This window comes from Lygodium microphyllum, chromosome 12, assembly GCF_053477565.2.
Source record: "Lygodium microphyllum isolate KBCC chromosome 12, Lygodium_microphyllum_v1.1.10, whole genome shotgun sequence".
Lineage (NCBI taxonomy): Eukaryota > Viridiplantae > Streptophyta > Polypodiopsida > Schizaeales > Lygodiaceae > Lygodium > Lygodium microphyllum.
The window spans coordinates 87,295,516-87,305,582 of record NC_141146.1 but is presented as its reverse complement, the minus strand read 5'-3'; positions in this window follow the sequence as shown (position 1 = coordinate 87,305,582).

Here is a 10,067-nt window from a genome sequence, read left to right as displayed (position 1 = left end):
ATACATATAGTGAACCCCCCGAGCTCAATTTGGAGTTATACTGTTCAAGTTATGACAAATCCAAAGATTTGACCACGTGTCCTAAACTTATGAAATGAGGGGCCTCAAACCCTGGTGACTAAGCCAGATACACCTCATCCTTGAGGTCACCATTCAAGAATGTTGACTTAATATCCATTTAGTAAACTAGTTACTTCTTATGAGCGGGTAAAAGTACTATGTGAATAGTAGTCATTCTAGCAGTTGAAACGAATGATTCTTGAAAATCAAATCCTTCAACTTGTGGAAATACTTATGCAACTAATTTGGCTTTTTACTTTTCTAAGCTTCCATCATCCTTGTACTTTACCTTCAAGACCCAGTTGGTGCTAATAATCTTCCGCTTTTCTAGCCATCCACTAGCTTCCAAGTACCATTCTTCATTATGCTGTCATACTCAACTTGCATAGCTACTCTCCATGATGGATCAGTAAGTACTTCTTCCAAGTCTCCTAGCTCCTTTACTTCTCTCATAATCTCAGCCACCATCAAGGCCATACTAACTATGTGAGTAGAGGCCTTTCTTTGCTCCTCTATTATCTAAGACCTCCTTACTCCATCTACCTTTTTGTCAATAGTGGTAGGCATAGGATTACTGTGATCATAGAGTTGTTGCACCCATTGTAGCAATGGATTTTCTAGTGGCATGATTGTAGGTTGGTGAACTTTTTCCTCATCATTCAAAGATGGTGCTTCCTCCTCTTTAAGGGTAGGGATATCTCTCATGATAGGTTCATAGTGGATTACTTCTTTGTTAGACGATAAAGCAGAACTTATATTCTCCTCCTCCACTATATGTGGTTGCTCCCGGCTTGCTATGATCTTATTTGCCTCTTGATCATACGATTTGTAAGCCTTTTACTCATATCACTATAACCCAAGAAGATACATTTTGTGCTTTTTGGTTTTAACTTGTTTCTCTTATCCTTTGGAACATATCCATAACATTCATATCCAAAAGCTCTAAACTATGAGAAAAATGGTTTCTTACGAGCATAGGTCTCATGAGGCATTTTTCCCTTAAGAGGCTTTGTGTAACTCTGATGATTGAGAATATAGACTATAGTATTAATCGCTTCCATCCAAAACCGGTTAGGAAATTCCTTGCCCTTAAGTATGTACCTTTCCATTTTCACAATGGTGCAATTGTAATGTTCAAAAGCTCCATTCTGCTGAGGTGTATGAGGCATCATCAATTGATGCTTAATCCCTTTGCTTTTACAAAATTCTTCAAATTCCTTTGAGTTGAACTCACCATTGCTATCTATTCTAAATTTTTTCATAACTTTGTCATGTTTCATTCTCAACAAGTTTTATTTTCTTTAAACTTACCAAAAGCTTGAGCCTTATTATGAAGGAAGTACACCCACATCTTCCTATTGTAGTCATCGACAATCAACATAAAATAAGAAGATCCCCTAAAGGCTTGTGTAGGCATTTTACTATAGAAGTCAACATGTACCAACTCTAAAGGATCCTTCCCTATACTCTTTCTTTCTTGTGGAAATGCCTTTCTTTTTGGCTTTTCCATTATATAAGCTTCACATGGTTCCTTCAATTCAGTTTACCATAGGTAGATGTGCAACTATACCTTGTTTATGTATCTCCCTTAATACTAGAGAACTAACGTGACCAAATCTTTCATGCCAAAGTTTACTTGTGCCCACACTAGTGGTGGCTATAAAAGCACTTAGCTCGTACAAGTTGTTCCTTCTTTATCTTTTGCCTCTCAATTTTGCTAGTACTGTCAATAATTTCTACAATTAACTTGGTGAACCTCACCTCATGGCCAAGATTAGTTACAGAAGCAATTGAGAGCAAATTTCTCTTAATCTCTAAAACATATAATAAATTTGAATGATTTTTTAGTTCACCATTTGTAGCAACAAATAAAATAGTACATGTGCCCTCAATAGGGGATTTTGCATGATTCCCAACCATCACAATAATGGATTCTTGTATAGAGATTGTATAGAACTATATAGATCTTTGTTATTGGTCATGTGATGGGAGATACCATTAACCAATACCCATGAGACAATGATAGATATTTCTTGTGCCAAGGAACAAACTTTCTTAATGGTCACCATGAATAACTTCAACTTTGCTTCAATTGTATTGGTTGTCTCCTTTCCTTTAGTCTTTACGGTGCTATTCTTTTCATCTACCTTCTTGACACAACAATTTGCAATTGCTTGTCCTTTCTTCTTGTAGTAGAAGAATTCTCCTTAAAACTTTTTATTACCACCCTTCTTCCTTTTGTCACCATTTGTAGAGGAACAACCTTTACCTTTTTCATTGGTGGAGAATGTAACATCTCCATTGCTACTATGTTCTCAGGCTTTGAGCTAAGCTCCTCCTCCATTAGTAGTGCAAAAAATTCCTCAAAAATCAAAGCTTGGGGTCTCACCTTGGTGTTCAGGGTAGTTACCAATCCATTAAACTTTGGTGATGAATGCATCACTTGTCTCTCCTTCAACAAACTTTTCTATTGCTAATTGACTCTTCAAAGTCTAAATCCTTATTTGATTTTGCATTTCATACTAACTTCTCAGTACATTCCAAGTCTCTGATGCCTTAGTTGTATGTTGTTGAAACAGTATTAGAATAACTTATAACTATGGCACACAACACATTTGTATTTCTTTATTTCCAAGCCCATGGAAGATCTGCATTTGTTGTCCCCTCAATACTCCCAACTTCATCTTCAATTCTGATTCCAATTTCCAAGGGAGGGGAGTGATGATGATTTTGAAGCAAACGATGATGATGGAGTGGTAGAGGATGTAGATCAGTGCTAGAGAGCGCATAAGCAGCAAGAGAGAAGAATTAGCGGACTTTTTCTTTTTTTGATGAAAGATAATTGAAGGAAATGTGCAGTCCCTAGCATTATCTCCAAAATCACATAAGAATCAAGGTTGTACTTTTAAAGTTTCACAAAGTGTAGTTTATACCATCTATCACACCTTTGCTAAAGGTTGGCGGATAAATCCTCAATGTTTGAATTTTCAATATAGCACCACCACCATCTAATCTTCTGTCACTACTATCTAATGCTATGGACCACATTTCTCCTTTTACAACCCAAGAAAGATAGTCTAGTAGGCTGATTTGACCATATTATGAACCTTTCCTAGTTAGACAGGGAATATTCCAATGAATATTTTTTTTAACATTAGACCAAGGGCACTGCACTTGGACCCCATTGGGGGGGACCATTGGCCCCCCCTTCCCCACCCCCTCTCGGCTGACAAGGGCTGCTAATCCCCAACATAGGGGTATCTGATAATTCCCACATCCCGCAACTCAATGAATTATGCCTCGAGTTATTACCAACATAACTACTTAATCTAATCCAAAGGCCAGATCCACAAATGCCACCTTTTACTATCTGGTCACATAGACCTCATCTGACATACAAGTCATGAGTTAACCAATGTCCGAGGATCACAACACATGACTTATCCTCACACGATCAATCCTTCTCTTGATGTCAAAGAACAGTGGTGGTAGACCATCCTCATAGGGTAAACAAAATGCTTATATATTCCAATAGTTTAGTTTACACAGTCCATATAAGGCGCCATGGCCTCTCTAGGAGGTAGCAATAAGAAAGGGTGAGGCTTAAACTAATGAATACATACATGGGTTGACTACTTGGAAATATAAGGCATTAGCTAAATAGCAATGGATTTAACAACAACATGACAATGGAGCTAACTATGTGTGTGTCGAACCATGAGTGTATGTAACCATATGTGCGTGGATGGATGAAACTATGTCTGCATCATGGAACCTTTATATCTTCCTTTTTTCTTTTTATATAACCCTTTTGCCTTGATGTCTTAAAGTTCTTCTGTTGCTATCCTTGGCTACACCACCACCTTTCATTACTCTGTCAGTACCATCATCTTTGATTAACACTTCATCGCCAATCTACACCATCTTGCACCTGACACATGGCATGCAAAGTGGACTTGAACCTATAGGAGTTTATTCTTCAATGGCTCTCCTATGTCTTTTAGAGTATGTGCATCTTAGGGTGCTACTAGTTGTGCTAGTGTTGGGACAATAGATTTAGATTGGACAGAGCTAGAACTTGTAGATTTTGAGAAAGAGGTAGAGCTCAAGGAGGAGGAAGCAATGGCCAAGACCTGGAGGTGCCAGTGGTAGGGACAGAAGTGGATTCTAGTTCAGATGGTGCCGCTAGAGCCAGAGATCCATGTTATTCGAGTGTGGCACTAGGGGATGTGGTGGAATCGGAGAGTTTCATGGCTAGGATTTCTATATAATAGGCACGCGTTTGAATGGGCTACTAAAGTTCATTTTTTCTCCACTCTTACCATCAATATCTACTACTCGATATGTTCAATGTTGCCAATTTGGCAAGTAGCATTATCCTTGAGAGAGTAAATGTGCATGAAACACTTTAGAAGATAGAGCCTCCACCTACATCAGCTTGCCTTTGAGTTTCTCCACCCTAGAGTGCAACATGATGTTAAAGTGAGGTGCCACAATCATGTGCTAGTACTAGTCTTTATGATCCACAGTAGGCTTCTTCTACATTATGCCTTAACAGAAAATTCTTGAGCTCTAGTATGGGGACATGTTGGTGTAGGAGTTGATGGGACTAAGTGAGGTGAAGCAAAGGAAGAAAGAACACCATGTTGCATTGTCTCATACAAGTTCTTCCAAATAGATGGCAAGATGTGGTCCCACAAATACTTTTATTTTGCATCTACACCTACCAAAAGTTGGCAATGATTGTTCTGAAGCACCTCAACTCACTCTAGGGTAGCATTCTACCTGTTGCTCAAGACCTTCAGAATGTTCAATGAGCAGAATATACTTGGGGTCCTCAAAGCAAGCAACAAATGAGAAGTAAAAGAAATCTTGGGTAGGGGATCTTTGTGGTGCTTCATCATCACTGAAGGGAATGAGCTTCTATTTGACCGCTTCCTTCCCTTTACCTAACAATGTTGGCATTAAAATTGCTCCTTATTGTGCCTTAGTTGTTCACAAGGTGTGCTCCTTCTCCTCTTCAATTTAATTTTTGTGGATTAAGATAGGATTTAGGCCCATCTTACCACAAGCTCCAACATCTATAGCAATTGAAATGGGTGTCGAGATTGTTGTTGCCTTGCCAAGCTTTGCATCACATCTTGGGGAGCATAGATTGTGGTGGGTGTCTTAATCCCTTGATGGAGTTTGGCCACCAAGCTTGTTGTAGAAGGAGAGGTGGTAGGGACCAAAGAAGAGGGAGCACCTATCCCCCGACTAGTGGCTAACTGGAAAGGGGAAACTAGCATCAACTACGTTGGAGGCTGGAACTATGCATCTATATATTCAGATCATCATCATGACATGGCAAAGGAGGAAACAACAACTAGGAACACAAATCCACCAATGTAGCTTAGAATCATTGCATTGTTTCATCCCACACATTGCACATCCCCACCTGGAAGGACTCATGTAGCTCATGCAAAGTGTCAAGAGAGATGGACATGGATCGTCGCTATTAGTGGTTGTTGCTGCCACTTGTCCACACAAGAAGATGGACTCTATTTGTGCTTGCTAGAGCTAATCATGAATGGATTCAGAAATGTCCACTTGAGCCTCTTTGCAGCCCAAAAGGTGTTGCTGCTATACTGCTAGAGTTTCACCTGTTGTATTGAATGTGGACCTAAAGGGCATTCTCCTGTTATACCTGCTCCATTTCTATTCGAAGCATTTGAGCTTGTTGTTAAACCTATTGGTGCCATTAGAATGCTAGATCCACTACCTCATTCCAAGTGACGGTCAATTTAGGAATGTGGACCAACTAATTCAAAGGAATGGCCACATGTGCTAGGAGGTGTAGATGTCACCCATGCTAGTGAACTTTCCCAACAAACCACAATACAATGGATGGGGAATGTAGAACTTGTGCTTACCTTATAGAAACCGCCTTGGGGGGATCCACACCAATTCCATCTCCTAAAATGGCATGACCCAACAAAACAACACATTTTACAACAAAAACACACTTCATGCATTAAGACTAAGACCTACTACTTAACATGCGGTGAAGCATAGCCGAGGATTATGCAAATGTAGGAGTACCATGTCGAAGACACTAAAGTCATCTAGAAATACTCTCATGAAGTATTTAAGTAGGATGCAAAGATTTCTTGCATGTCAAGCTGAGCATTCTTCAAGCCATGAACCACATCATAGTACAGACAAATACTCCCCATGCTATAATGACGACGTTGGGTTGATCTTTAGGAGCAAGCTAGACTTGATTGTACCCACCACTGAAGCCATCCAGAAAATAATACATCTTGTCACTCACTACCTCATCTAAGATGGTGTCAAAATATGGAATGGGAAAGGGGTTAGGGATAGTGGTAGCATTCAATCTCCTATAATCCACATAGATCCGTAATTTCTTATTTTTCTTTGGGACAATGACAATTGGAAATCCATTTTGCTTGATCTATTGGAGCAATAAAACTAACTTGGAGGAGTCAATCCAGCTCTTGCTTAACCAATTTTTCCATGTGTGGATTCATGCAATACTTATGCAAATTGGAATAGCATATATTGCATCCAATTTGAGTGGAATCCGATGCTAATAGAGCCTAGGATCCAATTCTTTTATTTTTGAATAATCCCATGAAAATACATCCTTAAATTCTATTAGGAGGGCAATGAGCTGTTCTTGGAACTCAAGTTGTAAGTGAGCATTGATCTTCATTGGCTTAGTATCTTCCAAGCCAATATAAACTATGGAAAGTGCAACCTCTATGACCCTACTCACCTTTTACATTTGTGATTAAACTCCCTTTCCTACCTCAGTACTTTAGGCTTCCTCCAATGTTGTTGTAGTCAAGGTCACTACCACTAGTTCCAATAGTATAGGCTGATCCTATTGAATCATTTACAACAAACGGTCCTTTAATGCTAGGACCAAATTTAATGAGTCTCCCAAAGGAATAGTGGTAGAGATGGGTTTCTCTGTGATTTGTGTTTCCAAATTAGTTAGAACCACGTGTGAAGAAAATTGGACCTCAGCCTACTCTAGTGCTTGGTCGGTGCCCTTCCACCCTTACAATTGTTGACTTTAGATCAAGAATTGGCTATGGATTCTACATCGTGACCAGTGCTTTTGTTTTCCCTTTTTCTCTCTAGGTATTGACTTTGAACCAACAGTTGGTTGTGGATTCTGCATCACTACCGATGCTCCTATGGTCCCTTCTATTATTGCGGGTATTAAATCTAGTATACAAATTGCTTACAGATCCCTCATCACCACTAGTTCCTTTGCCATCCACTCAACTACCTAGTGGTAGACTTCCTCATGTTTTGCTAATGAAATTCCTATAGGATTCTTTATTGCTCCTTTGAATTTTTTTATTGATTGGGTAACCACATTTACTTCCACCTCAAGGAGCTCTTTCATTTCCATCATATTGACTAAATGCAAGGGATTCTAATCTAGACTTCGCCTATTTTTAGCATCACATGCTTGGGCTTCTAGACACTCCGATCTCTAGTGTCCTTCCTGCATGCAAAAGAAACATTGTTTGTACGAGGGGTAATAATTTCCTCCTCAGTCTCCTCCATTTCTTCCTCATCCTCTATAGCCCATGCCGAGAGATGGATAATCCTATTGGTACCATTGCTATAGATGGTTTGGGGGTATTCACAAGCTCGACTCCTCTCACACCTTGCCAACTTGCAAGGTGCACTTCTCCCATGCTTTTCCATGCCCTAGCATGTCCCATATGAATCCTAGCATTGTATTGGTAAACCTCTATACTATGAATAACCATCTAGCAAATATTGCAACATAATTGATTGAGACCAAAATTGGCCACCAGATGACCCAGATTGTTACATTTGGTAACTAGAGGGCTTTGGTTGCAAGATTACAAGCGCCCTTTGAGGGTTTGTGGCCCTTGTCCTTCCTCTTGGACTTTGTAGGCTTTTTCTATTCCTCATCCTCAAAGTCCTCTTCCTCACTACTACTCTCTTTCTCTAGATCTAAATCTGAATCTGAATATTAGATTCTTGATGACAGCTTTTGTTAGTAGATTAGCCGATTTTTCTTTTTTGAGTTCTCCTTAGCCAGAACATTTCAACATGGACAATGCACTAATATATATTTTTTGGATTATGATAAAATAGATCTTTCGAAGTCAAATATTTATGAATATTTCTTGTTAAGTCTTTGCAGATATAGTGAGTGCAACATTTCACCAATAGGTTATGTGTTTGGAGACGTTCTTCCTTTTAGGATCTTAAATTGAGATGTATAGCTTTGGAGTATAGCAACTTCTTGTTTGAGATTGCAGAGTCTCTCCAACTTTTCTAAGCATCAATTTGGTCTAGCTAAGACCACAAGCAGAATTCTCTCTTGGCATCATCAAAAGCTATCCAATTATTTTCTAATGCAAGCTAAGCCACTGCCTTCTTCTGCATTGGTGACTTGAATATGGTTACTTTATGGACTAGATCCACCCAAGCAGGGAATTTTATAGTATATTCCACCATAAACTATCAAAGAAAAGTATCCATGTCCTCATCTAATGAGCTAGAAAACTTAGGAAATGAAACTCATGCCTGGGTAGCCATCCAAGTATGGATTTGGAACACGATAAGGTGGAATGGATAGAACCACAAGAGGTTTTGCTTATGCAAACAACCGCCATGCTAGCTTCAAAGGCATCACAAGGGGGGTGATTGTCAAACCTAGGAGCACATCTAAGATCATAGAATAGAGTGTGGGTGATGCTTGTGGGGCTATGGACTAGACTTCTCTACTAGAGGTTTGTCATCATTGAGGAATGAAGTACCCTCTCAAGAGATGATACCCAAATGCGGATACTCACACTTGGACCAATGTGTAAGCATAGGTTGGACATCCTTAGGTAGACCATGAGAGCACATGTGCATGTAGAACTATGCACATGAGAAAGATCAGTGTGGTCACCATATGTAATTGAGTCCAAGTTTGGGTTATGGTCACCAAGTGTGATCGGACTACACCAACTATGTGGAACAACAAAGTCTTATCTAAATAGATAATCATGGACACAAAGATATGCTACCATTGTAGATGCATCACTCACAGCATATCGAATAAAGCTTATCTAAATAGATAATCATGGACAAAATGATAGTAAATAGGATGCTCATATATTCTAGTAGTTCAATTTATACACTCCATACAAGGCATCATGGTCTCTCTAGGAGATATCAATAAGAACAAGTGAGGCTATTCAATGAATACATCCATGGGTTGACTACTCAAAAGTATAAGGTATTAGTAGCTAAATAGCCATGGCTAAAATAGTAGAACGACAATGGAATTAATTGTGCGTGTCAAATTGTAAGTGTCTGTAACCATCTATGCATGGATCGATGGAAATATGTTTGGATGGAACCTTCATCTCTTCCTCTAAGCTCCTTATATAGCCTTTTCACCTATGGTGCCTTGAAGTCCTTCCACCATTATCCTTGGATAAACTATTTTCTTTCATTATTATGCTACTAGTGTCATCTTTAATTGATGCTTAGCTGCCAATCTGCGCCATCTTGCACTTTACACTCATAGAAAAAATCAAAAGCTATGGTCTCTTCATTTGTCTCCTCCTCGTGATAGGACTTGATTGGCTCATCCAAATCTTCTCTCTATGCTTCACCACCCTACAACTCAAGTGGATACTCTGGTACTTATTAAATGGAAGCATGAAAATCTTGTAGCATTCTATCAAAGTGCACTTGGGCCTCATATGCTAGCTCAATAACAAGTGGTGATTCTTGAGATAATATCATAGGGCCTTTCTCTGATTTATAAATACCTTGTGGATCCATGTAATCTAATGGTGGAGCTATGTCATCTAGAGCCTCTATTGCAATGATGGCTTCAAAAAATGACTCAAACATGTCAAATGGCTTAATAGATTTGGGTTCTACCATCCCTACATCTCTCGATTCTTGTTCGTCATACCCCATATCATGCAAGTGATCAATCATCTGGC